We start from the raw sequence: 15,567 nt of genomic DNA on the forward strand, positions 1-15,567 counted from the left end.
CTATTTTTAGCTTCAAATAACTGACACAACAGGTTTAGAAAAACATAGCTTTATAGTGTAAAATGGAGATAGAACAATTATCTTTCTTTTACTTTACAGCATGGCAATACATTTTTTATATATTTGTAGCACTAAATATGGTATGTTTATGCCCACCTTCCTATTAATGCAAGGTAATATTTTAATATCACCATATATGAGACTATGATCATAGATCAGCCCTGAAATTGCATCTGTTTTTAGAAAATGCATCTAGTTCTTACTTGTGAATTCTATTTTCTTTTTCTCTTGTATTATACAGAGGAATATTTTGGGTATTGCGTCTATTTGATGCATATAGATTTTAAGTTCAAACTGGCTTAAATTCACTAGGTCTATCCATGAATGGATCCAAAAAAAAAAAAAATCACTGACATTGACTAACTAAACTTTTCCCCTGCTTCTCACATGCCTGAATTAGACTAAAAATGCACCAGTATAAAGACAGAAACTGACTGAGAGGAGGGGAGTTCACATATTTCCTTATAAGGCAACAAAACATTCATAAAAGAAACTGACAAAAATAACTCATGCTCAGAAATAATAAGGAATAACAATAATCCCCAATAAATGATTCAGAAATATAAAAACTGCTCACCTCTATATAAATCTGAATCACCAATTGGTACTGTTCTACTCACTGATCACATATGGTTAGTGAAACGGATTCAACTGTCTAGTTCAGACAAGAAAGGGTGATAGAAACTAGGCTGCATATTTATATATAAACTACTTAACTGACAACTAGCAGTTCAATTTAATCAGTCAGATTTCCTTTTCCTTAATTCACCAGATGTTGAGTGAATTGAACTTTTAGTTCAAAACAATAAAGCAGTTTCTACGAATAGGAAGTCAAGTTACATTCTCCTCTTCTCATGTCATTCCTCTTTCTCTTCTTTGACCTTTCTCTTCCCTTCTCTATCTCTGCCTGTTTCTTCCTTACTTTCACTTTCTTCCTTATTTATTTTCTCCCTCTCTCTTCTCTCTTTTTTTTCCCCCCTTGGTGAGGGTAATGAAGCTCAAAAATAACATCTTGTATCCTGTTGAGGGAAACTTGGTCACAACTATCCTTCCAGATGACAAATTCATTCTTAAATGTCTGCTTCCCAATCCAAAGAAAACAGAGCAATTGAGAAAATAGAGATGCAACATCACTTAGCACTACCAACACCACCACTTTTAATTCCCATGTTACATTCATCACAAGGAGGACTGAAGTTGATTTACGTTATCCCCTAACCTCAAATAGGACCACAAATAAGACTAATAACAGGACCATTTTGTGGCACTCAGGCAAACGGCTGGGCAAAACAGATGGATCTTACTTTGCGCCAGGACTCAAAAAATGCAGTCGCCAACACACTGTTGGCGACTACATATCTTGGCCCAAGGATGGACCTGGAAGTGGGACCAGTTGTCTTTGATATGAATACTGTTCCTATTCATATCTGCCTCATGAGAAATCATTAACTCTGTTCCTATGTAGTGGGGTTAAGTATTGGGTAGAAACTCTTTGGAAGATTGATCATCGAGAAAGTGAAATATTCTGAAAGCATGTCAGATTAGATTAAGGAGCAGAGAAGTTAGGACTAGGACCTTATTTTTGGCACTACTGTCTACTTTTCAACCTCCTGTTTTTTTCAAGTTCAGTACTGTACACTGAACCCACTTTTAAAATACTAGATTTCCAGAGTATGTGTCATCAATAAGAATAACTTGCTGCTGACGTTTTGGGTTCCAAAATCTGTTAAAATTTTTTCAAGTTATCCAGATCAACCTCAGTCATTATTAAAACTGACCACCAATGTCAGACTTCTTTAATCAAGACAGAACTATGTAAGGCTTTATAGAATACACCCAGTGATACACTGGGGAACAGCTCAGTAATCAATGCAAATTACAAAGCCCGGAAGAATGCTTCTCTTGGCAGAGACTATTTAGCAAAAGAGTTGTACATTCTGCACTAGTTAAAGATTCTGAATGGCTTTCCAGAGAAGTAGCAAATGCATTATATTACAGTAACCCATCCTGTAAGTCTTCAAGGCCAAAAAACAAAGCCCCAGACAATAAAAAACTGAAGGGGGTGAGGAACTATAGATCTTAGTATTGATTAGGAACAAAGGACTGCTTCTGACCACACTCTACTTTTTAAAATCCTCGCATAGGTAGGAGTTTTAGATATCACCAGGTCACAGAACTTCAAGGAAAGAGCAACAAAGCACTCCAGTTTAGGAAGTCTGTGCTAATACAGGCAATTCTCTTAATGCTTTCCCAACTATTCAGCACTGACTGTATCTTGCTCAGATTGTTTTTGAGAGTTCACTCACCTCTCTATGATTTATTCATTCTGACACTGTTCAGATTTGATTTTTCATAGACAAGCCCTGTTTGTGGTCAACATAGAGACCAAATTATAATGTTTTAATTATTTCTCTTAGTCTTTTTTTTTTTCCTTTTCACTTACAACTTTTCTTATTGTGAAATATTTCAAACATATGCAAGAGTAGAGAGTATAGTAAAATGAACGCCCCTCCCCCCACAAAGAAAAGAATTCCTATGTACATTGCTTTATTGCACTTTATAGATACTGCATTTTTTACAAATTGAAAGTTTGTGGCAACCCTGCGTCAAGCACTTCTACCAGTGCCATTTTTCCAACAGCATTTGCTCACTTCATGTCTCTGGTAATTATACCTTGGTAATTCTTACAATATTTCAAATTTTTCATTATTATTTTATTTGTTATGGTGATCTGTGATCAGTATCTCTGATGTTACTATTGCAAAAAGACTACAACTAGCTGAAGTCTCAGATGATGGTTAGCATTTTTTAGCAATAAAGTAATTTTAAATGAAAGTATGTACATACATAATGCTATTGCACACTTAATAGACTACAGTATAGTGTAAACATAACTTTATATGAATTGCTGAAACCAAAAGATTTGTGTGACTTGCTTTATTGTGGTGGTCTGGAACTTGAACCTTAATAATTCTGAAATAGGCTTGCATATAGAAATACAATTGACTTGTGTATAATGCTCTTGTACCCAGTGAGCTTGCTGAACTCATGTATTAGTTTGTGTGTATGTGTATGCATTCCTTAATATTCTCTACGTACTTATGATATTTTCTGCAAATAGAAGTTTTACTTTTTACTTTCCAATCTGGATGCCTTTGATTTCTTTCTTTTCTGTCTGTTTCTTTCTTTTTTTTTCTTTCCTTGTTTTATTTCCTCTTTTTCTTTTTATTTATTTATTTTTCTTACCTTTCTGTACAGAAACTCCAGTACAATTTTGAACAGGAGAGGTGAGATCTGACAACCTTGCCTTGTTCCCAATCTTAGAGAAACCCGTCAGTTTTTCATCATTAAGTATGATATTAGTTGCAGGTTTTTTCATAAGTGCCCCTTATTTAGGTACAGAAGTTCTATTCCTAGTTTGTTAAAAGTTTCTGTCACAAATGCATATTGGATTTTCTCAAAATTTTTTTTGTGTATCTATTGCCACAATAGATACACATATAGATACAATATACATATAGATACAATAGATATAGTCATGTGGTTCTCTCCTTTATTCTACTAATATGTTATATTACATGAATGGATTACTGGATGTTAAACCAATCTTGCATTACTAGGATAAATCTTACTTGGTCAGGGTGTAAATAATATTAGATTGCTGTACTTAGGTTTGTGAATATTTTGTAGAGGATTTTTGTTTCTATATTTATGAGGAATACTGGTTTATTTTCTTATGATGTCTTTGTCTGGATTTGGTCTCAGGGTAATACTGTTCTAATAGAATGAACTGAAAAGTGTTCCTTCTTCCTCTATTTTTGGAAAAGTTTGTGAAAAATTGGTATTATTTCTCCTTTAAATATTGGCTAGGATACAGTGAAGTCATTTGCATCCAGACTTTTCTTTGTGGGATGACTTAGTTAATAATTCTATCTTTTTACTGTTATAGGTCCATTTAGATTTTCTGTTTCTTCTTGAATCAGTTTTGGTAATTTGTGCATTGCTAGAAGTGATACCATTTTATCTAAATTGTCTAATTTCTTGGAATATATTTGTTCATAGTATTACATTTTAATCTTTTAAATTTCTATGGGGTTGGTAATGTCCCCTCTTTCACTTCTGACTTTGGTAATCTGTTATGTCCTCTCCTTTTTCCTCGGTCAGTCTAGCTAAAAATCTGTCAATTTTGTTGATCTTTTCTAAGAATCAACTTTTGGTTTCATTGATTTTCTCTATTATTTTCTTGTTATATATTTCATTGTTTTCTGCTCTAATCTTTATTATTTCCTTCTACTTTAATTGAGTTTTGTTATATAGTTATACCATATCTATGTTTACCTACATAATTATATTATCAGTGCTACTTATCTCTTTGGGTGTATTTTAATTGCTGTTTGCTGTCATTTCTTTTCAGCCTAAAGGATTTCTTTTAGTATTTCTTGTAAGGCAGGTCTGCTAGCAGCGAATTGTCTCAGTCTTTATCCTACAATATCTTTATTTTACCTTCACTTTGAATAGTTTTGCTGGATATAAAATTCTTGATTGTCATTTAAAAAAATCTTTATTTCCTTCAGCCTTTGAATATGTTATCTTTCTGCCTTCTGACTTTAAATGTTTCTGATGAGAAGTCAATTGTTAATCATAGTGGTGTCCCTTGTATCGAATTTCTTTTTTTCTCTTGCTGCTTTCAAGCATTTCTCTTTCTCTTTGGCTTTCTAAGTTTGGCTATGATGTGACTATGTATGGATTTTTCATATTTATGATACCTGGAATTTGTTGAGCTTCTCAAACATGTAGATTAATGTTATTCATAATATTTGGCAAATTTTTGGCCATTGTTCCTTCCAATATCTTTTTTCTTCTCTTTCTTTCTTTTCTCTCCTCCTTCTCTCCCATTACACATGTTGGTATGCTTGATGATTTCTCACAGATCTCTGAAGCTCTACTTTCTTCATTATGTTTTTCTCTTCAAATTGGATAATTTCTATCAATTAATTTCAAGTTCACTGATTTTTTCTTTTGCCATCTCAAATCTGCTGTTGAGTCCCTCTAGAATATTTTTCATCTTAATTAGTGTACTTTTTAACTCCAGAATTTTTGTTTCTTTTTAAAATAATTTCTATCTTTATATTAATATTCTTTATTTGAATAGTAATTATAGTAATACTTTATGTAATTATTTAATATGATTTCCTTACTTACTCAAACATATTTGTAGTAGCTCCTCTCAGGTCTTTGCTAAATTCACCTTCTGCTTTCCCCCACAACCTGGAGATAGTTTCTGTTGACTGCTTTTTTTTTAACTGGGTGTGGATTAAACTCCTGTGTCCTTACATGTCTGAAAAATTTTTTCTTGAAAATTGACATTTTATACAATATATTATAGTAGTTATGACTTCTGATTTTTCCCTCTGGGGGTTTCTGCTGTTTTTGCTATTTATGTGTTTGTTTGTTTAGTGACCTACCAGTCTAATTCTTTGGAATCTGTCTCCCTCATACTGTTCAGCTGCTGATGTCTCTGGTCAGTTTTTATAATTCCTATTTTCATTTCTTAGCTAAGACTTGCCCCTGTGTCAGCACAATTTGCAGTTTATATCCAATGACTGGTCAGAAGTTGTACTCAAACAACTTAGGCCAATAAGCTAACACCCTTTGCTGATGAATATATGCATGGGTTGGGGAATTCATTCAAAGTTCAGTCAGCTTACAAGTCTTCCTTGCCTCTTACATTCCACTGGGCTCTCCCTTATCTCCTCTTTGCACTAGGCCTTAGGGTCAGTCTGGGGTATGTGGATATCTTGGACCTTCTCTGATCTTCCCTGAAACATGTATGCAGATTTCCAAACCACCAGAGATATGTGTTAGTTTCATCAAGGCTCAATATGGCAGTCTCCTCATCCAATTCTCCTTGCTAAATTTCTGGCTAATATGCCAGTCTATTGCCTGTCCCAACCTGAACTGCAATCTGAGGCTAGCTGTGATGTTTACACTTCCTTTTTGTTTGCTGCTGAGACTGTTACTGTTTTGACAGCACCCAGGGGCATGTGGTTTTTCAGCTTGATGTTCTATTCCATCAAGTCAGCCCCTTTCAGCAGTGAAGGTGTGGATATTCATGGCTTACCCTGCCCTGATGGAACTATTGTGCCAGTGGAGTTTGGGGAGGGGTAAGGAGAGGAGGTAGTCCCAGCTAAAACACCAGACCCCACTTATGTCTGTTGTCTCACAGTAATCTTTAATGTGGCACCTTTTACTCTCAAAAACATCCAATTTAGGTGATAAAATTTATAGTCTCCTTCTACATAGTGATCATAAACCACTTACGGTATTCCTTCAACAAATGCCCACTGCCTAATTCTTTGCCTTGTAATGCAAGAATCAGAGGCCCAGCTGCACGGGGGGTGTGTGTGGGTGGGTGAGGAAGTCCAACTGCTACTGAGTGAAAGTTTCCATGATGGTTACATGTGTACAGAAAATCCTCTACAGCTCTAGAAAGTACAAACATTTTGGGGGATTAAGAATATCTGTCAATTCTGAAAATCCTTAGTTGGGTTGGGCCATGAGAATTGGGAGGTGGATGGAGGATGAGGATGAGGGTGCCAAACTTCTCCCATCAGAGATAAATAATTTTGCCTTACTTTACAGATCTAAGAGGAATCACTCAATGAGAAGAGGTAAAATTATGTGGTTTATAAAGGATTTCTAGGAAATTTAGAGCTTGAATGAGCCAAAATAAACCCATTCCAAGTCACTGTGGAGAATGTGTTATCTAGACTTAATCTTACATAAAATAGTAGCTCAGAGATCTCACTAAAGAGGTCCAAATACTTACTTGGATCAGTTTAGTATTTACCAAATTGTTCCTTCACGGTTTCCTGTCCCTCTCAGTTTATATCTACTCAGGAACATACTAAGGTGATGCACTCCTCTGGGAGCTTAAATAACTCTTGCAAATCAGAAAGTTCCCATATAGAAATAGGGAGTAATAAGCACTTTAGAAACGATTTTTGCTTTACATGATGATCCACAATAAAATTCCCTTGAGAGATTCTCCTAGAGCATTTAAATTATGAATAGATTTACAAAATCACTCCTATCACATAAAATGAGATAAACATGTACTATCTGCTTCTAGGAATTTTCAAAACTGTTTTTTTTGTTGTTGTTGTTCTTCAAAAAGACTTAAAGGATTGGGAAAATCAGTAAACTTTGTGCAGTAGAAATTCAGAACGTATGATGCCTTAACTTCGAATATCTTACTGATATTTTTGGATCAACATTATGCTTCACAATTTACAAAGTACTGAAGAAATCAAAGTATTCACCAAACTTCATCTAATTAAAATGTCATAGCAATTCACCTTTAACCAAGGAATGTGTAACAGTAAATATTACTATTTCTATTTGGAAAACAAGGAATCTAATCCATGAAACAGAACATGTAAACATCACATAAATTGCTTAATGACGTGAATAAGTCTGCTGATGGAGTATATGATGAAATTCCATCATCTTGTAGCATGAGATTATCAATTAGGCAATATCCAGGCTGTGACAAAGAAGAAACTTGGAACCTGCATCTTCCATTTTGTGTATATTAGAGCAGAATCAAAATAAATGTTTAAAGAGATTTTTTTTTCTCCTATGAAATGATACTTCTCCAGCTAATCTCTCAGGTAAAGTGGGTAGACATTTTTTAGCTGTGTGTTTTTGTTAGGCTTTTCAATTTCTGTAAAAGAATTTAAACACAACCCCTAACTTGACTACTATTTCTGCCCTTAATTAACAAAGAATAGCTGTATTCCAAGTGTTTTCCAATAATACAATCTAGAATTCACAGTCATCAAATAGCAATCAAAGGCCTAACTTAGAGAAATAGTATATATAGGAAACTGTCTGAAGGATGTGCAGTCCTTTCATTGGAATTCAGCATCTAGATATATTCTAAAATCTTCCTTCGAGTTATACCAGAATGGAGTATCATCTATCTGGTCTGTATTTTATGAGACTGAGAATACCAAATTGTACATTACTGAAATGTTATCAATTTATATTGAGGGCCACAAGAGTAGAAGTATACCTATAAAATATTCTTTGTTTCTCATGAAAGTGAATATTGATCATGATATTCATAATAAAATACAGGGATCCCTTTATATACTTAAGGGTATCAGAGGAAGATATTTCTTTCTAGTCTTAATATCAGCAATGTATTGCTTCAAAACATATGATAAGAATCTTATTTGTAAACGTATGTAAGATACTATCTAGGGTGCTTTTTTATATATAGGTCTAATTCTTGCCCCCTTCTCATGTTTTTCCCTTGTTTACCCATTTTAGTTTTCATTTATTTCATTTATATTATATACTTCACTTAAATTTTATTTAATTTCATTCACAATAAATATATATATGTGTGTGTGTATATATATATATAAATATATATTTATATCGTATACCTATGTATCGCTTTAAACCATCTTTATTTCTTTTTGGAACAAAGAGATGTCCATCTGCCTCTCTGTCTTCTTATCTACCTTTTCATATACCAAGTCATCTAAAGTTACTAGAGGATACCCCAAAATTTAGATGTAATTTCAAAATGTCAACCTAGTTCTTCTAGGAACTGGACTTGATAGCCTTATTTATACTTTTGCGGTAACTTCATTTTCTTCTACCCTCAATGCTATTCAAATCAGATGTCTGAAGCAAAGTAATAGACTTGTATCGTGAGGGTCCAAGACTAAATTAAAGCTAAGATAAGCATCTTTTTGCTAACTCATCTAAAGGTGATTCTTGGCTTTCTATGAATAGAATAATTTGAAACCTATGGAGCAACAGTAGCTATTTTCAAATCATTAATAAAGCATATAAAATAGGGCAGTCATGACTGACTGTGCAGGATGTGCCCTGTACAAGGGCTCCCAGTACAATGGTGTGTTCCAATTTAGAAGCCATACTCCCTGGCCCAAGCTACATCAGCTGGAACAGGGTTTCCTTTAATAATTTGCACAAAGGTGCAACCTCTTCCTGAGTTGTTCTAAACCTCTGTACAAGTAACAGAAGCCCTGTATAACATGTTTCTATAGTATTTCTAACAAAATATAATTAATTGCATTGATATTTAGCTGGCTTTCTAGCTGTTACATGTTACATGAATGTTTGGGTAAGCCTGCTAGTAATGACCTCACCACCTGAGTTTGAGTCTACATGACTTGGACTAAGCAATGCTTCAAAAACAGAATGTTAGTTATAAGTACAGATCTACTCAGGGAGACTGACTCTGAAACAGAATAGGAGGAAAAGGATGCTCCTAATATTGTCTTTCTTTGTAGGAAACAACATATCTTATATCAGATCATATTCTCAACATACTAAAGGCTTTTCTTCTGAAGTGGAGTTGAGAAGTGGGTGCAGAACATAATGTTATTCATATTATTATTATCTCATTGATTAAATTGTCTCCAGTTTAGAATTTTCAAGCAATGAGAAAAGTGACTTTAAAAAATCTTCAATAAGTTTTGCGACAATGGATTATTTGTATAATGGAGTACTTTGCCCTTAAATTTAGCTCGTGGCTTTCTCTCTCCCTGGGAAATTTTATACAGTTAACTCTCAATAAATGATTTACAAGTGAGCTATGCATGAAACATTTTACATTAACTTTTTTTCTGACTGCAAAATTAACACATACCCTTTGCAAAAGAATTGGAAAATGCAGAAAAGTATAAGAAAAAATGATAAATACCAAAAGTCTGATCACAGAGTCAATCAACCACTACTGGCACTTCAGCATTTAATTCAGACATGACAAACTTTAATCCCAGTTTGGCTTTCTTTTCTCCTCCTGAACATCACTGAGCTGCCTCCTATTTTCACTTTTTGGTATTTACTCAAGCAATAGTAATTATTTTCTACAAATTAATTTAGCAATTAACCAAGTATGATTATATTTCATAGATCTGATACAGATTATTATTCATTCTTACTGTTCATTATAACATGAGATAAGTTTTATCTAATCATGCCCTATGAAGATTATAATACATAACAAAGTATGACATTACATACTTTGTGTTAGATCATTTCTGTTTCATAATATGGATGCTAGAAATAGCTTCATTAACTCATGAAAAACAAAAGTAAAATGGTAAATTTGATGTTAAAAAGTCAAATACTGCATGCAAAGACCAAAGACAAATTATTTTAGATAATACTCTTGCTTCTTTATTTTGATTTTTACTATCTTTACTTCAAAACTACAATATTAGTATGGAAAACTGAGAATTAGCTATGCTTATGAAGGTAAAGCACCATAAAAGCGCCAGTGCGTCTCTCTCAAGAGTCTAATCCAATTCTATCTGAGGAGCTATCCTCTTTCTGTGAACTCTGTCATGTAGAATTACATCATCTCCCATGGCTCAAATTATCTCCAATTCATAAAATGCTTTAACAAAACTATTATGAAGTGGGTTCTGTTATATATTCATATAACTTCCTCCTCACTTTGGTTTAGCACAGAAATACACAATACATCAATATGTATTTCATTAAGACAGTTGTTTCGATATGGTAACAAGCTGGGCAAATAGAGGAAGTGTGTTGGATATAATTTATTTACATTTTAGTAAGATCTCAGATGAATGATACCACACAGGAAGCTCATAGTGAGGTTAGGAAGAAATGGTGGCTGAAAGATGTCTTGAAGTTTGGAAGCTGTTAAGTATTGCTTAATCAATAGTATTGCTTCTGAATTAAGATAGGATATCAGTTCCACAGGGATAGGTATTGTGGTCCACGACAAACATTATTCAATGCAGGCATTAAAACTTAAGGGGGGATATAAATTTTCCAAAATATGATAAATGTTTAAGGTTATAACTTAGAACATACATCAAATGCTAAAGTTTAAAATGGGTGGCCCTATGATATAAAAATCCCATCAAATCCCAAAGGATGGGACTATGCTTCTTTAATATACCAAAGCTTACTGCTAAAATTTCCTTTTAGTAGAGATGCTAACTTCATGTTAGCATTTGGATTTCCTCCTACTTTGCATGTTAATTCTTTTGTGAATGATTCTAAAAATCAAAGCAAGTCCTTTAATGAAATAAGAAATTCAGAAAGCAAGGATTTTCAGTCTACAATTATAGTAGCCTGCACTATTTCTGCTTTGAAATTATGAGCAGGGTCACCTTTGCATAGGACAAATTATCACTGGTAATATTTTAGAGATTAATGTGTGTAGCATTTGTCTACCCAGTGTTGTTCCAAAGAGAATTTTTTAAAATCTTGCAAAGGTAAATACAATTTTCAAGCAGAAAGTGAAAATAATGGTAAAGGTACAATAACAATAGGAAAAGCATAAAGAGGCCAGGGTGAGGCCAACATACAAAAGGTAAATTGTGAGTTTTAATATAAGTGCTTAAATATAGACTAAGAATATGACTATATTTGTATTAGCCACTATAAAGAATAAGTATTTCATTAGCATTTGTTGTTTTTGCATTTTCCCCTTATTTATATCTTAATCTGCCAACTAGAACGTAAGCTCATTGAAAGTATGTAATTTTTGTTTTCCTGTACTATAATTCATAATAACTAGTGTGATGCTGAGTAGAAAATTGATTCTCAATCAATATTTCTTTATTTGTTTTGTGTGAAATATAAAGAATCTGGTGAAGAGGGTATAGTATAAAAATATCGTATGTTCATTCATGCATACTGTATAAAAGAACAAAATAAATGATTCTGAAAAATAAAATAAATTATAACACTAGATGGGGAAAACAGGATAAATTATGCTAAACTACACTGAAGCAGTAAAATAAATACAAAAAAAACACTTCAATTGAAAATAAATCAATGTAAATGCACACTTAAAACCTACAGAAAATTAAGACTTCCAGAGAAATGAAAATACAAAGATGGCATCATGAAAGTGATTTGTCCCAACATCACAAACCACTTCTGTCATACTATATAAGAAGTGATAAATTATGATCAGGAATTCCAATTTCCTGATTCTATAGAATATGAACTATCTATATTATAGAAGTCTATAAAATTTCAAGTTTTATAGATGTCCCTGATTAGAATTTGAGCACTATGACTTCAGATGTAAAAACTCATAATTTCAACTGTAAATCAAAATTTAACTTTTAGCAATTCTTAAAATTCACATTTTGACATGGTAAACAATTAGGTAGCCTTCAAAGTATCCTTAATAAAGTCTTAAATGTAAAGTTTTTCTAGTGATGCAGGGGAAATTTAATAATGGGAAATCAATTACTATAAATCTCTTGCTGAATTATCATAATCTGAATAATCCTATAATGTTTTTAAGGGAAGGGACTATGCCTCTGAATTCCAATGCCTAGTGAACAATTTCTGGCACATGGTAAGTGCTGAATAAATGTGTGTTCGAATTGATTTTAATTGAAAAAGACATCACAAGAAAAGTCTGTGTTCACCCACCAATTAGAGTTTGAGAATATTTACCCCAAAAGGCATGTAGTGTACTTCAACACATTCCTAATAAACAAAGAAAGGGTGAGACAGTAGTATTCTAACTCACCTTACCAATGTAACAAAGAATATCTGTCTTAAATCAACAACTAATATCTGCCTTAACAATGGAATAAATTAGAGGCATTATCATACAATCAAGAACGAGACAGCAGCAAGTAACACAACAATGCAAAGCAATTATACCTCAATAAAGATGTTAAAAAAAAAAAAATGAGAATGCCTCCTATCACCATGATTACTTAACTGATTTGGAAATTCTAGTCAATGAAATAGAACATTAAACAGAAGTAAGAGGGAAAAAAAGAAGATAAAGTCATCAATGTTTGCAGACAATTTAAGGACCTTGAAAACTCAAGAGAATTTATAAGTTATTAAAATTATTAAGAAAGCTGAATAAAATAGCTAGATTATAAATATTATAAAAAGATATGGTTTTTCTACTGAACAATGAGAAAACGGAATGTAAGCAATTAAAGAGAATAACAAGAACAAAGCATGCTTATACTTGAATTAAATAAGGAATCTGAGGACCTATATGAATAGAAAGACACAGTTTATTTGCATATGAAACATTACATAAATAGAAACATACGATGCTTCTAAATGTGATGACTGAATATTGCAAAGATATGAGTCTGCTTTATAGGTTTAATAAAATTCCAATGGATCATTTTTATGAAATCAATGGAATAAATCAATCTCAAAGAATAAGTAGGTGACAATATTCAAAGTATTTTTGAAAAAAGAAAAAAAGGAAGGATTTGACTTAACAGATCTGTAAACATACTGTGAAGCTCTAACGGAAACAGTATGGAACCAGTGAGAGAAATGAAAAAACAGGTAGTCCAAAAATAGGTCCTAATGTTGATTTAAAAATTAGTAAGCAAGAAAGATGGTACCCAAATTAGTGAGGAAATGGTGCTGGGATAGTTGATTAACAATTGGGAACAAAATTAAGACACATCTCATACTTTAGGATAAAATAATTTCTGGAAGGAATAGAGAGTTAAAAATACAAAATAAAAAGATGATGATACTAGAAAAACGGTGAATACTTATTGGATTTCAAGCTGTTTAAAAAGAAGATAAAAGCAAAGGCTACAGTCATAAAGAAAAAAAATACAACAGAATTGACCATATAAATATTTAAAATTTTCTCACACCAACAACAGCAAAAACAATTTAATGGCATATGAAAACTGGGATAAACCCTTTTGCAACACGTTTGACAAAATTAATGATTTAACATTTAAAAAAATCTTATAAATCATCAAGACAACATGAGTAAAGGACATGAGCAAACAATTTATAAAAAGAAGAAAACAATGGCAAATAAGCATATGTAAAACATTCCAGTTCCATATTAATCAGTTCAATGTAAATTAAAACAAAATAAATCCATTTTTTGCCTGCCAAATTCGAAAATATTTATAAAATGATACTATTCAAAGCAGGTAAGAGTGTAGTTAGAAAAGTACTCTCACAAATAATTAGGGAGGAGTTATCAAAAAAATCTTGAGAAGTTTATATCCTCTAACCCAAAAATCAACCTTCCAAGAATATATGCTGAAAACATAATCCAAGATGCAGATAAAAATTTAAATATAAGAATAGTCCTCAGAGCAGTAGGAATAATGGTGAAAAATAGCCAAAATGTCAAATATGGAGGATTTAAAATTTTTTTGGTACATAAATAAGGTTCAGTATTAAGCAGCCATTAAAAATGAGTATTTTATGACTCAGAGAACTAATAATATAATAAATGTTAATTTAAGAAAGAAGAATATAGATTGTATGATCCAAATTTTTATTTAAAAATACACATACAAACACATATATGAACACATACACTTAGAAATATACATATAATTAGAAAGAGGCAGAGCAAAATCTTAGAATTGTTCATCCCTGATTTAAATTTTATTTGATATATATATATTTCTATTTACACAATTATATTCAATGAGCATACTTTACTTTTAATCTGAAAAAAAATGTATTTTAAACCTAAAAAGAATTTATATGTGTTTAGAATCTACTCAAGAGAAAAAAAATTCAAACATCAATAAAAATCAATTATCCTATACATATGGAATTACTATGCCCATTCATCTGTGAATCTCCATAATTTTGTGTGTAAAGAATACCTATTGAGATATTTGATTTTCTTATTTTTACTGCTGAAGAATGTAATACTCTCTCTAAATTAAGAATCAAAGAATGTAAAGTCACTTTTAAGTCCCATATTTGACCATAGTGTTCTTCAAGTGCTCTGATGGCCTTTCCTCTAACAACTTCTAGAGTAAGGTAAATAAAGTTTACCTATTCAGCAATATTCAGTCTCAGAATGTTTACTTGGCCCATTTAGCCAATACCAAGGAAGTCACCTTCAACCAACTGTGACCAACATAGTGAATAGTGCATTTGATTTTCACATTTCTTTTGCCTGGAACATGAATCATGCTGAGTATTCTGAGAGTAACAATGGATGGAAGTTGGATTTTTCATCAGTGCTTAAAAAGTAGCTGCCAAAGTCAAGACATGCAATAACCTTCTAAGTAAGTTTGCTGGCTCCATATTGTGTTTGAAGGCACACCCCCTCCAAACGTCTGCACTCACCATCTGCTACTCAACTGCAGAATAATGCACTCAAGTCTGGTGTTGCTTGGCATAGGCAAGGGCAGTCAATGTCCAACTCCATTCAGACATGTGCACCATATCAGGAACCTTATGACACAGTCCTCAACTTCAATGCAGCACTTTCAAGCCCCACTGCACATCAATCAAGTACGTATGACAGTCAAGCTGATAGACAAAATCTAAGCCAACCCTAAACACCTACTGTTCATGGATCTCTCCAGTTTGCCTGCAGCTCACCTTCTATTAAGATGATAGTGTTGGCCTAGTCTTCCATGCCAAAAAAAGTCCACGGAGTCACTCTGGCAAGAAGAAGGGTCTATATCAATGTCAACAAACAAG

At 32.8% G+C, this 15,567-nt stretch overlaps 1 protein-coding gene across 2 annotated transcripts in view; it reads right to left on the bottom strand.

Moving 5' to 3' along the window:
* The window catches only part of ZBTB20 (zinc finger and BTB domain containing 20), a 799,945-nt gene that overhangs the window by 471,741 nt on the left and 312,637 nt on the right, over nt 1-15,567 (bottom strand). The window lies entirely within an intron of this gene.

This window comes from Balaenoptera borealis (genome assembly GCF_965194805.1).
Source record: "Balaenoptera borealis genome assembly, chromosome: 5".
NCBI classification, from domain to species: Eukaryota; Metazoa; Chordata; class Mammalia; order Artiodactyla; family Balaenopteridae; genus Balaenoptera; species Balaenoptera borealis.